Genomic DNA, 19,045 nt, shown 5'->3' with positions numbered 1-19,045 from the left:
TGCACTATTCCGTCCGTAAAAGTCTTTATTATCTTCATACTGCTCATAACGCTTCTAGCGGACAGTTTTCTTTCTTTATTGCAATGCACTTATAACCTCGTGTTTACCTTAATCATATATTAACTAGCCGGTGGTTCTACAGTTATTTAATCGATTGTTTCTGTTATATTCCACACCCTGTTCAATTTTTAGCGCTATCAACGTCAATACGGTCCTTGAGTTTCATAAACTACACTAAACTCCGCCCGAACAGGCCATGAAGGCCCAACGGTACCGACCGGGCGCCGTGTCATCCTCAGCCCACAAGCGTCACTGGATGTGGATACGAAGGGTCATGTGGTCAGCACACCGCTCTCCTAGCCGTATGTCAGTTAACAAGACCGGAGCCGCTATGTCTCAATCAAATAGCTACTCACTTTACTTGGAGTTTCATACCTTGATTATTTAAAGACTGTGCCCATAAGTTAAGGACATGTAACGAGTAAATAGCATATATAAACACGGACGCTTTTCACCTCCCGAAAAAGGGGAGCGAAAAATCTACAGGACGATAACGTAACTCTGATAAACTTGAAGTAGTTTCCACATAAAAATGCACACAATTAATTAATTAATTACATATATGTTTTACAGTGTCCCTTTACAGTCCCTTCTTTAAGGTCTCCGTGTTTTACTAGGTAGCAGCGTTTACGAAGCCTCATCATTCCGTTCAACTCAGAACCACTGTTCATCTGCTAATGTCTGAAGTAACGCTGACAGGGACACGACATTCACTTACGTTCTGATGATGCGCGTATGCCATATTTTGGACGGTAGGTCCCATTAGGGTAGTTCGGCTGCCTGGTGCAAGTGTCTTTATTTGACTAAGGTGATTCGCGTGTCGATGATGATGAAATGATGATGAGGACAACACACAGTCCCACGGCGGAGAAAATCTGCTACCCGGCTGGGAATCGATCCCAGGATCCTCGCATGGCGTTGTGCACCGTTGACCACTCAGCTGCTGAGGCTGACCACATACAGTTCCTTTACAGTTTTGAAAACAAGTCTCAAATTTATTAATTTTCTGACTATAAACGATATGAGAAAACATCCCACTATTGCAGCTTTTGTTGTTTGATATGTGCAGCGTTCCGGCGAGTGCTGTCGCGAAGAATCTAAGCCTAGGTTCTGTACAGTATTGTAGACAAGTTGAACCAAAGACTTCATGTTGTAAGACAGACATTCTTATTTATAATAACTTACTTTATAGACCAGGAGGTGGTGTAAGATGAGTGTAGAGGTTCAGCTTCGCCAAAATGACACAGATAAACAAAATAAATAACCTCAATTAAATTTCAGTCATGTTATAGCCTTTACTTATGATGCCAAAAATGAGTAAAGTCGTCCTGAGACCCATTTGTATCTCTATTCTATGTATTTATAATACAGCCCTGTTGCTTGTAGTTTGCTCTGACTTCTCGCCAACTGAATTCTTCACTAAATTCACATAACCGCTAGTGTAACCCGGTGGCATTGTCTTTCAAGCTGAAGCATCTCCATTGAGTTTTATACTAGACTCATTCCGATCATTGCTGCTGTTTCTGGTAATTTGTCACCATAATCACAATACTAAAATTGCTATAATTAACATCGCCATTACCCTATAAACAAAGGTTAGTGTGACTAAAATCATCTAATTACCAAAAAATAGCCTAGTGCGATAGCCACCAGCAATAAATGCTTGAAAGTATATATTTAACTTTTTCTCTTACATTAACGGCAATCAGTTTTGGGTTCAAGTCATCCGTGAGGTAGGAATTAGGTGGAAAATAGTACCCGAATAGCGGTTGCTGGTGCGTAGTTTTCTACTTATACACTACTACCAGTAAAATGTTTGTAAGTTATTTGTTTTGCAAAACGATTTAATGTCGAATAAAATTAATAATCCTTAAACATTTGCCGGCCGTTGGTGGCCGAGCGGTTCTTGGCGCTACAGTCTGGAAGCGCGTGACCGCTACGGTCGCAGGTTCGAATCCTGCCTCGGGCATGGATGTGTGTGATGTCCTTAGGTTAGTTAGGTTTAAGTAGTTCTAAGTTCTAGGGGAGTGATGAACTGAGATGAAGTTCCATAGTGCTCAGAGCCATTTTAACCTTAAACATTTGACTAGTTGCAGTATAGTGTCTGCATATAAATTTAACGACGTGGCAAATGATGTCTCGCTCTTTTTTTTCACTGCATTGTTTGATATTAGCCGATCACTAATGTACTGAAGTATAATACGAAGTAAACATCACGAAAATCCATGCCCTCGATTCAACACTATCACTTTACGACGAAAGAACCAAAATTAGCACAGCAGTTTTATGCAACATAGCGCAAACAAACTCTCCTTGGAAGTGCTTCATTGATACGAAATTAGTGATTACAGTCAATAAATAAGGATAAAAGGAAAGCAGATGGTTTATGAAGAAAACGTGGCGTAATGTGAGCATGTCGTTGAAGAGAGACTAATATACTTTAAGGGAACGGATAGCTAATCTTTTCTTTAGTAAAAGACAGAGATGTACTCAAAACTTGATTGTACGCCTCCAATTCGGTTTCGTCCCGTCAGTTGAGTACTTCGTTTTCTCCACTTTAATACAATGTAACGATCTAGACGTTATACCCGTAATAAAGAATTTTATAATCCTTTAATACACGACTCAGGCTAAAATACGAAGTTCCCAGCCTGATAAAAATTCTTTGGGTAAATAACAATTACATGCTGTTGTATACGAAACTGAGCAGTTTGACTCATTTAGAGGGATTAGAAGTATCACTGATTCCTGTTTAGCTCTGAATGACAGTATCACATGCAATCAGTGACAACCCGGAGCCAGCGGTTACAAGCTGCCCCGCCTCAGCCGTAAGGCTTGCCTTATCATCTTACTGCAATTAAATCTCAGACTGCCAGAAATACAGTTATCTCCCAAGCGCATGTCTTTCTGCGTCGCCTGTGAGCATTGGTTCTGGAATTATTCGTGTCTTGCTTAGTTACAGTTAGGAAAAAAGCCATTAATGAAATGTAACTCCTACTCGTGTCTTTACAAAACGCTTTACTCCCGTTAATTGCGCTGCAGTGGACTTCTACAAGCACCGAAAGACGAAAAGGACACCGCCTGTTGAAGATGGAACGGCTCGTCTCTTTAATTAATATCTCTCTGATAGTTACACTTCTGGAGAGGTTTCGAAAAGTTGCGAGTGAGGCGCAGACAGCTCTTTATAAACCAGCTGCCGCCGCTCTTTGGTGAGTGGTGTTCGACAGGTTCATAGAAGTTGGTGTTTAAGAAACAATTCTACACCTTGTTGTGCTATTTACAGGAGACATTCAAACTGCCTTCTTATTGCCAACCTGTTGTGAATCTCGATTTAACTACAAATTACTGCGTGGGCTGTGCCATGGTATTCTAGTCTCCATCCCTGCAACACAACCTGACAAAAAAGCGTGAAATGTATGTTCAACTGCAGCGTAAGTTTATGTATTACATTACCTTACTGCTATGTATCTACACACACACACACACACTCAAAACACACATACTGCTAAAGTCTTGAAAACACATGCCGAATGACTCCTTCTATTGAAACATTTTTTTTTCCATTTGTATTTACGAGCTGATGGAATGAATAAGCCATTCCTCTTTGAAAGTCTTAATCTATCGGTTACTTGAATAAGCCATGTCTCATTGAAAGTCTTGATCTATCGGTTACGTGAATAAATCATGTCCCTTTGAAAGTCTTAATGACTAAAACTTGAAAGTCTTAATGACTAAAACTAACGAAACGATAGACTGGGTAACAGACAAACTGTAAAAGAAATAAACACACGGCTTATGTCTTTGGATAGAGTAGGGTGCAAGCCTTGACATACGTAGCTGCGCTGTTGTTTGTTTGCAGCAATGTCGACTACACCACAAAAGTAATCATTATCTTTCTTGGAATTTGCGTGAATTCAATCCACTGTTCAAGTGCAACGCGCATTCCGCCCAAGATTCAGCAAGAAGCCGCCTCTGCGCAAGCAGATTTCTGACTGCCATACAAAATTCTTGGAAGAGGGTTTGCACATGCCAAGGTTCAATGCTTCAAATGGGACTTAACATCTGAGGTTATCAGTCGCCTAGAACTACTTAAACCTAACTAACCTAAGGACGTCACATACAGCCATGCCCGAGGCAGGATTCGAACCTGCGACCGCAGCAGCAGCGCGGTTCCGGACTGAAGCGCCTAGAACCACTCGGCCACAACGGCCGGCTATATGCAAAGGGAAGAACCATAGGTCGGCCAAGCATGTCTGATGTAAATGATGACCGAGATGCGTGTGGCGTGTGGCGTGTTCTGAAACGACTTCTGCGTATGAAACCTTATGAATTGCAGTTACTGTACCAATTGCGTTCCGCCAACCGTACCAGAATGTACAAATTTTGCATTTCAGTTCTCCGAGATATGGCAGCGAACGACTCATCTTTTCGGACGAATCGACGTTTCCTCTGTCGGGTAAAGTAAACAGCCATAATGTAAGAATTTGGGGGTCACAAAGTCCTGGTGGCGTCGTCGAACATATAAGAGACTGAGCGGAGCTGAATGTGTTTAGTGCAGTTTCTATTTACAACATTTCTTGCAGAGGAAACTCTAGCAGGAATGCCATACCCTGACATTCTGCAGAATTGGTTGTTTCTTCAACTGTACATCTTCATTTTTATGCAAGACAGCGCCCCTCCTCGCATTCACCTTGAGGTTTGTCTTTATTTTGACAACACCATCCCACAAAGTTGGATTGGAAGAGATAGACAACAAGACCTAGTTCATTATTTTTGGCCTCCCACGTCACCAGACTTGACAACCTGCAATTTTTTTCTGTGGGAGTACATAAAAGTCTTTGTCCCATCTGTGGTAGCTACTCTTCAACATCTGAGAAATCGAATTTTTGACGCTGCCGATTCATTAAACTGGTATCTGTTGATCGGTGTGCGCAATGAAAATGACTACCCTTTCGATGTTTCTTAAGCAACGCACGGTTCTTATGTTGAGTGTATGATATAGTGTCTGGGCGAGCATAAAACTTTGAACACTCCTCTATCCAATGGCATGCGCAATGACTATATTTCATTGTCTGTCTGTAATAGACAGCCGAAATCTGTTCTTTTTTTGGCGGGGTCACCCTGTATAAGCAGAATCATAATATTTGTAGAATAAAATCTGTCAGCAACCCACCTTGAGGGTCTTCTAATTTGATTTTATCGAAACAGTGAACCTCGTTCCACAAGTGTAAGATATTTTTACATTTTTCGGGTATTAAAAGTGTATGTGATCATTCGCGACATCTTTCCTTTGATACAAATCGTATCCCCTGTTATTCTGACCCTGTATTGATCTCATCCCACACACCCGTGCGTACTACAGTGCAGGTACTACAAGTGACGATCACACATCTTTTCTCCAGAGAAAGTGAAGCTTTCCAGAGGCATATAGTTTGCATTAACTTCTAGCGGACGCATGTGATCGTCCTACTTCGTACCCCCACTCACTGTCACTCCGACGTGTACATATGATATGAGTGCTTACAGCTGACTCTCAGGTGTAAGGTTGTGTGTTTTGTGACATTTACAATTCCACAATTAATTCATATTATTACTAGCGAGCCGGCTATTTCTGGTGTACATTTACCAGACAGTCCTTCTTCACAGATAAGCGGTTAAACTTTACCTTCCACGTCGGAGAAGGGCAACGCTGATGCAGCCCGTCAGCAAATAGATTGAGGGAGCTGATGCAGTGGTGAAACAACAGCCTTTGGGGGAATGGTGTTTCAAATTTCCAGCCGACTTTCCGTATGTAAGATATTTCGTTTTTTTTCGACCTCGTGGTCCATCTCTAATGGCGTCGCTGTCGATAGGACGGCAAACCCTAATTTTCTTTCATTTTTGCCACAAAATTCTTAGTACCATCAATAAAATTCTGATTTTAGTGTCTTGATAGCATTCACTCCACAGCAAGGAAGTCACCGTTTCCTATCTATCACGGACGGAAACCCTTCTTTTCGTAAGTTCAGTCTTTACTGCAATATTACGGACAGAGACTGAATTTACCGACACGTAAGAGGAAGAGATAGTCTTTTTAAACGTTTTTTGGTTGTGTTTATAGCATTCAGTGACCGATTTGCAGGCATAGGACCGCTTAGTAGACAGTGATCATTTGACGAGGCAGCTAGTCAAATTGCAGACAGTTCCTAGCTGGGCATCTGTGAACGTCATTACGAAAGTGAAGAGGGCTGCTAAAGTTTGGCATACAAAGCTACAAATCATAATTGAAAGTGACGTTGATATTATTTAGTTATATCACAAGAAAACATTCTGCCAGTTTTAACAACTACGATTCGGTATGTCAGCCATCACGTCAATTACAATAGTCAAACTACTACATCATTACACTTATACAGTTTTGAATGCGGCAAATAGAGTGTTTAATGAATTTTACGCTGCATCGAAGCCGTTGTATATTATTTTGAAATTTGCGACTTCTTAAGTACCCTGCACTCATACAAGGCCGGAATGGCAACGTCACGACAAGACTGGTTCGCAGTGCATGTTAATCTCCAACTCGAATAAAAAATTGTTACTAGTCATGCCTGTAAGATTTCCAATAATTTACTGTATGGCCCGTTAGCGTAATGGATATTTATATCTTCACAGGAGACATTTTGCTTAGATATAATTGTGTGTGGTGAACAAATCCAACGTCTAAACTGGCCGTTACTTGAAATTTTCCCTTGAAAACTTTACGGTGCCATTCCTCCTTAGAAGCCCATGGTTCGATCCCAGATCTGACGCTACGTTTTAATTTGTCTTGAAGATCATATAATGTACCCATTCGTTAGTTCATAAATTATACGGAAAATCATTCAGAAAGTGAGATCTAGTGATCCCCAAAGGAAAGATGAATCGAAATTTTGTGGCGGATTAAGATTATATGCCACACCGGGTTTCGAACCATGGGCGTTGGCCTCTCGCGGGCAACTGCTCCAGCGACTGAGCTATACAGGTTGTTACAAAAAGGAACGGCCAAACTTTCAGGAAACATTCCTCACACACAAAGAAAGAAAATATGTTATGTGGACATGTGTCCGGAAACGCTTACTTTCCATGTTAGAGCTCATTTTTTTACTTCTCTTCAAATCACATTAATCATTGAATAGAAACACACAGCAACAGAACGTACCAGCGTGACTTCAAACACTTTGTTACAGGAAATGTTCAAAATGTCCTCCATTAGCGAGGATACATGCATCCACTCTCCGTCGCATGGAATCTCTGATGCGCTGATGCGGCCCTGAAGAATGGCGTATTGTATCACAGCCGTCCACTATACGAGCACGAAGAGTCTCTACATTTGGTACCGGGGTTGCGTAGACAAGAGCTTTCAAATGCCCCCATAAATGAAAGTCAAGAGGGTTGAGGTCAGGAGAGCGTGGAGGCCACGGAATTGGTCCGCCTCTACCAATCCATCTGTCACCGAATCTGTTGTTGAGAAGCGTACGAACACTTCGATTGAAATGTGCAGGAGCTCCATCGTGCATGAACCACATGTTGTGTCGTACTTGTAAAGGCACATGTTCTAGCAGCACAGGTAGAGTATCCCGTATAAAATCATGATAATGTGCTCGATTGGGCGTAGGTGGAAGAAACTAAAATGAGCTCTAACATGGAAATTAAGCGTTTCCGGACACATGTCCACATAACATCTTTTCTTTATTTGTGTGTGAGGAATGTTTCCTGAAAGTTAGGCCGTACCTTTTTGTAACACCCTGTATAAGTGCGGCTCACGACCCGTCGTCACATCTATGCTTCCGCCAGTACCCTTTCTTCCATCTTCCTAAGTCCAAAATTATTATCCTCAAAATGCGAAGACTCCAGGTAATAAACCATTCCGACACATAGTTTTAATCTGTCGTAAACTCTCATACCACCGTAAACTCCACTCCAGAGAGAAAATTCGTACTAAACGGCGTATTGTACTAGTAGCTCATACAGAATCGGTTTGTAATTCATGTATCGTATATCGAGAATCATAAATAAAGGAAGAACGTGTGGCGCGTGCTTCTGTAGCCACTTAACAGCTGTGCTGACCCGCGAGAGCTTGTCGGACGCACTCTGGACGATTCCACCACACCTGCGCTGGCTGAGGGAGGAACACGAACGCATTCGTGTGGTAGGCGGGGGGGGGGGGGGGGGCAGTCAGCTGCGCAGACCGCCGGTACACGGCCGGTGCTCTCTCCGCCTCTCAGTTTTATTCCGCCAAGTCGGCAAGGAACGTGCATCGAAAGGTGAATATTGAAAAGGAATTTTGTTGTTTTAAGGAGTTCGTAGCTCGTTAATATTTCTTCCGAGAGTTGCAGAGGCTTTTCTTTTTCTCTTTCTTCTTTTTTTTTTCTAGAAAAGGAGCGAAGTTTGAAGGAAACCAAAGATAAATAATGAATGTTATTGGGGAACAGAAATATTCGAGGTGGAACCAGACGCAGAGCGCTTTGGCCGGAAAGCATGCACTGCGGTGGTCTGTGGCGTTTGCCCGTCTTGTGAAAATTGTGCCACGCGGTCCGGCAGAAGCATTCCTCGCCGAAAATTTGTAACACAGAGAAAGCGACCCGACTCTGTGGATGTCGTCTGTGAAATTCATTACTGCGGTGATAACCGTTTGTAACACCAGGACTGGCCCCTAGGCCTCTGGACCTCATCTGAGCCAGTGTCTGTCCTCTAGCATATATTCACCCAACAATTTCTCCAAGATTACGTGAAAATTTCAGTTCTAGTGTGTCAGTTCCTGAAAAACAGGATATTAAGTACATGTGGGAAAATCGGGACTGTCAGATTTTAACTTCCTAAATCGAAAATAAGAGGTACTAACGCTACTATCGGCCTGGAGTCCAAATATATTCGCGAATTAATGTAACCATAAATAAGTGATTATTGAATATATGCCTTTTCGGAAACAGAATATGATACATCAAGGCGATCTTAAGTTCCGTTTAAAATAAATAGTTATTAAAAATGTTTAAATGCCTCTAAACACTATGGGACTTAACATCGGAGGTCATCAGTCCCCTAGACTTAGAACTACTTAAATCTAACAAACCTATAGACATCACACACATCAATGCCAGAGGCAGGATTCGAACCTGCGACCGTAGCAGCAGCGCAGTTCCGGACTGAAGCGCCTAGAACCGCTCGGCCACAGCGGCCGGCAAATAGTTGTTAGGCAATGGAAGTATGCGGTTCTACGTGTTGTGCTATGAGGGTACAGCATAATGTGTCATGTTACGCTCTTTTATTGTGTCGAGTCTGGATGGCAAAGGGATTGGTTTCGATCCAAACAATCCTTTGTTCTCAGACACAGATGTTAGGTGACTCTCTGGGTGATCTTTGCTTCTTCCTGATCCAAGCGTCGTGTTAACAGACAGTCTGGATTTTTTAATTTGCATTACAAAGAGCACGTCATATTTATCGTCGCACTTTTCAGTATATATATTTATATTTATATATACCGAGAAGTGCGAAGATAAGTTTGACATGCTTTATTTGATGCAGATTAAAAAATCGAGGGAATTATGAACTGATAAGCAATAATTTTAAGAAATTGATTGAACTACTGCCGCCACAGGAAACTTGATTTTCGTTTAATTATTTTTTGCCACGCATATTGTATATCATACAACGTAAACACAGGAGGTTACCGTCTTTACTTCATTAGGTTCAAATTTGTTATTTGTGTGTTTATTTACAGATGTTTATTTACCTTTTGGTTTGCACAGAGACACAGATGCTTAAATTGGGGTCTAGGATAATGGTTTGGGAAGGAAATACTGCCGCATAGGTCTACCATAGCATGAACACCTTTTCTGAATTTGAATGTTGTGTGCGTTGAAAATAAGAGAATAATTTTTGTGAGAGATACATTGATGAAGTTATTACAGTAGCTGGTGTAGCAAACGGGCGCCTTTTTTTATGAGGGTACAGCCCGATACGGCTGAAAAGGGCGCGACGGTGTGTGCAGGGGGCGCGACAGTGTGAGTGGGTGTTTGACAGCTGAAGGTACGCGCTAGGAGTACTAGTCTAGACTTGTCTAGCAGTAGTCTACGCCAGGGCTGTAGCTGCTACCAGGAAATGGTGGCGGTGCTCAGCAGACGGCTATAGTATTAAGACTCATTGGCTGGAGGACGTCGAGACTATGAGAAATTCCACAGCTTCAGTACAGCCGCAGGTATACGCGTGCTTTGACCCAGCAGCTGAAGAAGTTCAGTGCACTTAGCAATTAGCCAGAAGCATGGAAAGGACAGCCCGACAATGCGGAAATCAGTTGTGACAGTGGCCACAAATAGACATAAATTCAATAAGAACTGATCCTAGAGAGTTACATAAAAACTAGTAATACAATTAGAAAAGAAAAATGAGACGAATGCATGCGTGAAAATGCGCCGCGCACTCATTCAAGCAAACAGCTTTTTAAGTTATTCCATATCAAAAGTTTTGCAACTTAATATATACCTCATGTCTTGTGCGAATTTATAAACTAAGTGCTCACGGATAAAGCTCTCGGAGCCTTATGAGTAAATAGTAGAGGAATTTTAGTGAATACTACACTCCTGGAAATGGAAAAAAGAACACATTGACACCGGTGTGTCAGACCCACCGTACTTGCTCCGGACACTGCGAGAGGGCTGTACAAGCAATGATCACACGCACGGCACAGCGGACACACCAGGAACCGCGGTGTTGGCCGTCGAATGGCGCTAGCTGCGCAGCATTTGTGCACCGCCGCCGTCAGTGTCAGCCAGTTTGCCGTGGCATACGGAGCTCCATCGCAGTCTTTAACACTGGTAGCATGCCGCGACAGCGTGGACGTGAACCGTATGTGCAGTTGACGGACTTTGAGCGAGGGCGTATAGTGGGCATTCGGGAGGCCGGTTGGACGTACCGCCGAATTGCTCAACACGTGGGGCGTGAGGTCTCCACAGCACATCGATGTTGTCGCCAGTGGTCGGCGGAAGGTGCACGTGCCCGTCGACCTGGGACCGGACCGCAGCGACGCACGGATGCACGCCAAGACCGTAGGATCCTACGCAGTGCCGTAGGGGACCGCACCGCCACTTCCCAGCAAATTAGGGACACTGTTGCTCCTGGGGTATCGGCGAGGACCATTCGCAACCGTCTCCATGAAGCTGGGCTACGGTCCCGCACACCGTTAGGCCGTCTTCCGCTCACGCCCCAACATCGTGCAGCCCGCCTCCAGTGGTGTCGCGACAGGCGTGAATGGAGGGACGAATGGAGACGTGTCGTCTTCAGCGATGAGAGTCGCTTCTGCCTTGGTGCCAATGATGGTCGTATGCGTGTTTGGCGCCGTGCAGGTGAGCGCCACAATCAGGACTGCATACGACCGAGGCACGCAGGGCCAACACCCGGCATCATGGTGTGGGGAGCGATCTCCTACACTGGCCGTACACCACTGGTGATCGTCGAGGGGACACTGAATAGTGCACGGTACATCCAAACCGTCATCGAACCCATCGTTCTACCATTCCTAGACCGGCAAGGGAACTTGCTGTTCCAACAGGACAATGCACGTCCGCATGTATCCCGTGCCACCCAACGTGCTCTAGAAGGTGTAAGTCAACTACCCTGGCCAGCAAGATCTCCGGATCTGTCCCCCATTGAGCATGTTTGGGACTGGATGAAGCGTCGTCTCACGCGGTCTGCACGTCCAGCACCAACGCTGGTCCAACTGAGGCGCCAGGTGGAAATGGCATGGCAAGCCGTTCCACAGGACTACATCCAGCATCTCTACGATCGTCTCCATGGGAGAATAGCAGCCTGCATTGCTGCAAAAGGTGCATATACACTGTACTAGTGCCGACATTGTGCATGCTCTGTTGCCTGTGTCTATGTGCCTGTGGTTCTGTCAGTGTGATCATGTGATGTATCTGACCCCAGGAATGTGTCAATAAAGTTTCCCCTTCCTGGGACAATGAATTCACGGTGTTCTTATTTCAATTTCCAGGAGTGTATATGCTTGAAACTACAAATCGGAAAACGTATTTCGAGCATAGAAACGCCAGTTTTACTGGAAGCTATTGATAATATAATGAATTTAGCGGCATCATATCAATTTAAAGTTTGAGATTTCTGTATAAATGTACTTAGTTCCATTTGTTTCGGATTTATTATCTGAAAAATAGCCTAAAGTAACCTTTAAATTGACAAAGGTTTGATTATTGAGCAAACTTAATAAAAAGAAGGACAGCAGCGGAAAATCCTCGAAAAAGTTTCCTTTTCATTTGATATACGTATGTATAGATGAGACTAATAGTTTTGTCTATGGAAAACGCTTGTATGCGAAATTTCGAAACGAGAGTGCGAGTGCATAAAATGGCCGCTGCCCTCTTACCTGGAGTCATTCGTGTGGCTGAGCTGGAGGAATGGAGATAGGGTAGCATTTGTATAGCGTTCAGAAATTTTAGAAGAACGAGTCGTGCACTTATGATAATCGTGCATATCGGTGACGAATACTTGCAAAATCGTTTGTCGTGTAGTCGTGTGGACTTAGAAAGATTTCGCTGTTATCAAGTGTGCGGACTTTCAATCGAGGTGATAATGACTGAACTCTGATAATTTTTTGAGAGCTTGTTATCATTTTGGACTTTTGATTTATACTGGTTAGCAAGTGTGGAACTCTAAACTTGAACACGGACAACTGAAATTAGAACAATTTTGGACAGTTTACCAGAACTACTCGTTAGTTAACGTGTTGTGTTGCTGTTGGAATTTATTTTAAAAGCCTTAGTGCTCTCATTACGATGGTTCTATTTCAGAAGGAATTAACAAACTTTGATTTATTTCACTTAAAGCTTTTACATTTGTATTATTTATTTCTCAATGCGTAGAAAAATCCTGCTCGCATATTTTTTTATTATTCAATTATTGTGTGACCATCATCAGGGTATTATGAATGCCTTTGATTGGACCCTAGGTGTTAAACTAGCCAAACAATTACAAACAACACTGCAGTCTTAATCCCATGAACAGTTTAAACCATTATATCTTCATATATTTTTTATTCCTTACCATTAACTCAAAAAGTTGTTCCAAAAATCTGTTACAGTTTCATATGCTCCTACAAGTCAAATTTGATGTTACGATGGAAAGAAAAATAAATTTGACTTAATCAGTTATTTGGCTTTGAAAACTTGAGGCTCTTACTGAATGCCAAAGAAACCTCTAGAAGTTGTATGAATATAATATTATAGACCTGAATAGCAACCACCACGTGAGACGAAGTAATCTGGAATGAATTCAAGGTACAACACTAACCACACAGAAAAATCTCATTCTAATAATAACGCATTATCTCTACTTCTGCAGACTATTTAATTTTATTTCTCTTCATTGTATGGTAACATGATAAAATGACCAATTTCGCTACATACTACAAGGTACACAAACTTCGTTACAACATATGTGACAGCAAGATTCTCGGATGGAAGTGAAGGCAAAAACGAAGGAAGCTATTCACAGAAAGAACAGAGGTGGCCAAGATAAGAAATGAACAGAACTGCAGAATAAATAAGGAAAACCGTAGTAATGACATATGTTAGCTACACAAAAATTACGTTTCCTTCTCTTTCTTTAAAGACAATAATCGTTCTTAATTACAGCATTGCTACTACTGTCAACATTATATTCACCTGCCTCAACAAATTTTGCGCACTACTTCTCTTTCCAGTGTCGTGTTAACTAATCCTACATGCCTCATCAGACGTGTAACTTAGTGTCCCTTCTTCTTATGAGGGTATCCTTTCCTTGCGTGGTCTATCTCGTACTTCTTCCATTTGTGATTTGTTCTTTAACTTAATCCTTTAAACAATTTTCTAATATAAGATTTCAAATATTTACAAGTTACTTTGCTCCAGTTTTCTTACAGTTCACGTTTTACTTCAACACAACGCTGCGACAGGGATTTTTAGAAAATTGTTGCTTAAGTCCATGTGAGTAATTGATATAGAGGTGTTAGTTGCTTGAAGAAAGCTTTCTTCCAACGGTAGTCGCGTTAATCTTGCTTTTTGACTGGAGATTTATTCCGTTTCTATTATAATGTCTTTCCAAGTATTGAAGTTTAGCAGGTCGTTGTTTTCCTTCCTATTACACCTCATCATTTCGTCATATCTGGTTACTCTTTAATCATTAAGGAGAATATTGTGTTAAGCCTGTTCCTCGTTACAATCAAGAGGCTGCGATCAGCGCTTATATTAATGCTTTACTTAAGAATGCTGGAGTTCCTACCTGATACAATTTCGGACATGTTGGACCACCGAAATTACCACTAACTACCAGTAGACCAGATATGAGCCATAGCCTATCGCCGTAGGCGACGGATTTTAGTGCCGTAGAGCTCTAAATTTAATTAACTTGTGCAAAGAAGCTTCAGTCAACAAGGAATTTGCTATTTCTGGATCACACAGTCATAACATACGGCTACAGTTGCTGACCGTGTCCATAGGCGACTAACTATAGGACAGAAGTTAACGTGTATGAAAAGTAATTATTTTGCTGCCGTCGGCAAATGTCAGGCATCTTTGGCTACATACACATAACCTGCCATTAAATGTTTTCCCTACAGTACATCACATAACATTCGTAGGTACACTAAGAAATTTGTTCCACAAAAAAGGAAATGTCAAATCACTTTCATGAATTGCGTAGTTTTTATTTCTGATAAGAAACTTCTTCCTCAATTCACTTTTAACCACACTGTAAAACGCTTGCTGCATCTACACTTACGTGCAAAACTTAAGGACGAAAGTAACTTTCCTATGATGTGTGAATGCATAGTAACATAGCTCGTTGAAATTTGGACCGTACCCAGAAAGAACTACTTACAGCGTCATACAGAAATTAACTGAAGCAAATACTCAATGATACGAATAGAAATAACACTTTTACTCAAAGAGAATAATTATGCTTAAGTCACTGCGATTCATGGATTCATTATGGTCCCCTGGGCATTACAAATAGTGGGACATGATTTTTAATAGGGCGCGTGATCACCACAGATGGTAATGTATGCTCTGCACCGTGCCTCCGTGCTGGCCATAAGAGTTGTGGTGGAGCGTTCCATTCATCCAACAGCGCGAGGAACAACCGCTGGATGGTCGTTGGTGCATGCGGAAGTGCTCCAGTACGTCTCACCTACACATGCCACACGTGTTCGATTGGATTTAAGGAGGGACGTACATGAGAATGCGAAAAAATGTCGTTTTTTAAATTTTCTTTCGTTAGCTCAACTCATTGGCAATAATCTCCTGAAATTTAACAATCCAAATCGCAACCTAAGTATCTTAAAAAAGTGTTCGTCCTGCCACGCCCTTTTTGTTGAGAAGAATGTTCAGTATTAGTTTTCGTATTACTTACGGAAACATCAGGACGGCTGTGAAATGTATGTAGAATATTCTCTGTGTGCTGTATATCATCTGTGACTGTTGGATATTGGCACTGGAAGGAAAAGACACCGATAATCTTTGTTTGCAAAGTCGCGAATGCTTGTGTTTATTTGCATTGTTTTGCTAGCTTCGTCGTTGTATTTTGTTGTGTTTCTTAATAATGCCACGACAAAGACAAGTTCTCAAAAAGATGTGCTAGAAGCGGGTACGTGCTTTATTAAATTGCAGACATGCTAATAAATTCGGTAATGCTACCGAGTTGTCTGACAAGACTATGTGTTATGAACATGTGAACTCTTCTCTCAGCAGCTCAAAACAGCATATTTCAAGTGTCAATATTACTGACAATGGTGATGACTGTCAAAATAACATTGGATATCGGATGATTGACATTGAGTTGTTGTCTAATGCAGTGAAATTAGCATGTACGACATGTGGTTCAGACAACCTGGAATTATTTGATGATGGTAACAGAGTGGGCATGGTGTGTAATCTACATATTTTATGCAAGGACTTTGATGCTGGCACCTCATTTAAAACATCAAAATCAAATAACTGGTTTTATGAAGCGAATATGAGATTTTTACATGGTCTAAGGTGCATTGGTGTAGGAAGAGAAGGAGGAAATATACTCTGTGGAATGATGAATATGCTAGGACCATGTGCTAGATTTTCAACGGGAAATACTGAATTGGAGAAGGCACTTCGTGAAGTTTGTGAAGAGAATTTGTCTGCAGCTACAGCAGATGCAGTAGGAGAGAATGATCCTTTGGATGATGAGGATAGTAATCACGTGGAGACTGAACTGGTTGTTTCATATGATGACACATTTATGAAGAGAGGCCATACATCCTTATACGGCATTTGAAATGTGATAAGTGTTGATCTAGGTAAAGTACTTGATCTGCAAGTAATGAGTAAGTACTGTCAAAATTGTGCTATTACCAGAAATAAGAAAACAGAAGATTTGACGGATAATCACAGCTGCAGAATGAACCATTGTGGATCAAGTGGCTCGATGGAAGGTGCTGGAATGAAGATACTTTTTAACAGATCTGTTTCTAAACATGGAGTCTGGTACGTAAAGTATCTTGGCGATGGTGACTCCAGCGCATTCAAGGTAGTAAGTGACAGCAAACCATATGGTGAAGAATGTATTATTGAAAAGCTTGAATGTAGGTCACGTCTAGAAGCGCATGGGCTCAAGATTGCGAAAAGTTGTGGATGACATGAAGTACAAGAAGTTGGAAAGGGTCCAAGTGGAAAGAACAGGTTAACGAAGAAGATGATTGATACCCATCAAGTGTATTATGGTAAGAATATCAGGGATAACCTATCAAGTGTTATGCCGGTCTCTTTGGGCAACATATTTTCATATGTTATCCACAGATGAACAGCCCATACACAGTCTTTGCCCAATTAGTTGGTGCCGCTACAAACAGGCTCAGAGGGATGGAATTCCTTATACGCACAAGGAAAGTCTTCCTAAGTCTATTCTGAACATTAAGCCAACATTCAGGGTTCCATCCAACCCGGATGTTCTCAAGAAATGTGTTCATTGCAAAACGCAGAGTCCTAATGAGTCCTTGAATGCCGTCATATGGAAACGTTGCCCCAAAACTACATTTTGCTCATCCAAGATAGTTGAAATTGGAGCTTATGACGCAGGTATTGTTTTTAATTGTGGGAACTGAGAGAGGATGAAGGTCTTGCAGAGAATGAGCTCCAAGCACGCAGTTTTCACTCGTGACATCTTCAAGGGGATAGGCACTCAACGTATACTTGCAGCCGATAAATCCATTGAAGGCATTACAAAGCTAACAAGACAGAGAAGAAGAAGCCAGAAGAGAAATATGAAAGAAAAATGAATATAGATCTGGTGGCTTGTGAAGGAGGGAACGACAATGACAGAGCACGTTAATTTTTAGAAGGCATTTTCTCGGAACTACTATTTACGTTATTCAGGTTCATTTTTCTCCAAAACTGGAAATGATGTGACTGATTTTTGACATGTCTTTTGCATTATGTATAAGAAACATGTACACAGAGTGAATATTTAATATCATGCATGAATGCCAAGATATATAATTAAGAAGGTAGAATTCTGATGTGTATTTTTTCAATTAAAGAATATAAACATAAAACTTCATTAAATGTCAGTAAATTGAAATGCTTCTGTGGGTTTCTTTATATGAATGTAGAGATTATACTGTAAAATTTACAAGACAATTTCTTAGAAACTTTCTTAGTAAATGGTACCTATATGAATCGTGAGTTCAAAAATTTAAAAATTTTTAAACAATTTCAAAATTTCAATTAAAATTACAAAAAACTTCCAGGACATTCCCTCAACTACCACAAACCATCGTATATAATTTCAGTTATGTAACTCAAAAATTGTGGATTTGGTGACAGGTTCTATTTGTACCTGTATTTCATGTACGTCCCCCTTAAATTGGGGGGGGGGGCGGAGTATGAGGGGTAGGACAGGCAGCAAGTCTGTTCTCCGAATCTTCTCTCGTTCCAAGAGCTTCTGCACCTGTGCTCTTCGAAGCGGTCACCAACGGTCACCCACAAAAATGAAGTCATGACGACATGCATCCCTCGAAAGACACACACGGGGGAAGGAGGACAGTGTCACAGTAAAGCTGACGGCCAAAACGAACATATTCGACAATGCCGGTCATAGCCTCATCAGGAGAAGCACCTAGAAAAATTGCCAAAAGTCATCCAGGTATTGTGGTGTGGGCAGGCATGATGTTGCTTGGGCGTACTGACCTCAGAATCTTTAAACACGCTGCACTCACCGGTCAAAGTAATTATGACGCTGCGTATTTTCGAGGCTGAATTCGACCACAAATTCATTTTTATGGATCACAATGCGCGCCCGCATCGAACTGCGCAGGTGGAGGAACTGTTCAACTAAAAACTGAACTAAACTAAACTAAACTCCTCTCGAACAGGCCATGAAGGCCCAACGGTACTGACCGTTCGCCGTGTCATTCTCAGCTCATAGGCATTACTGGATGCGGATACGGAGGGGCATGTGGTCAGCACACCGCTCTCCCGGCCGTATGCCGCTTTCCGAGACCGGGGCCGCTACTTTTCCATCAAGTAGCTCCTCAGTTTGCCTCACAAGGGCTGAGTGCACCCCGCTTGCCAACAGCGCTCGGCAAACCGGATGCTCACCCATCCAAGTGCTAGCCTAGCCCGTCAGCACTTAACGTCGGTGATCGGACGGGAACCGGTGTTACCGCTGCGGCAAGGCCGTTGACGAGGAGCTCTTGAAGCGAGAGGATATTCGGCGAATGGACTGGCCTCCGACTTGAATCCAGTCGAGCTCGTATGGGGTGCGTTGCGGAGACGTACGGCAGCACTTCAACATGCACTAACTACCGTCCAACCGTCGTCAACCGCACTGGTGGAGGAAGGAACAGGAGCCCCATTCCTAGTTACCACACACCATATTATGATCCACATTCCGCCTTTTTTTATGTTCAGGGAACCATCGTGAACCGCGGTGACTTCAGTGTAATTATTGTTTT

At 42.1% G+C, this 19,045-nt stretch overlaps 1 pseudogene; it reads right to left on the bottom strand.

Moving 5' to 3' along the window:
- Nucleotides 1–18,657: 18,657 nt before the first annotated feature.
- Nucleotides 18,658–18,775, bottom strand: LOC126099982 (5S ribosomal RNA; annotated as a pseudogene).
- Between the last annotated feature and the right edge of the window lie 270 nt (nucleotides 18,776–19,045).

Source organism: Schistocerca cancellata, chromosome 1, assembly GCF_023864275.1.
Source record: "Schistocerca cancellata isolate TAMUIC-IGC-003103 chromosome 1, iqSchCanc2.1, whole genome shotgun sequence".
Classification (NCBI taxonomy): domain Eukaryota; kingdom Metazoa; phylum Arthropoda; class Insecta; order Orthoptera; family Acrididae; genus Schistocerca; species Schistocerca cancellata.
This window is presented reverse-complemented; position numbering and strand designations above follow the sequence as displayed.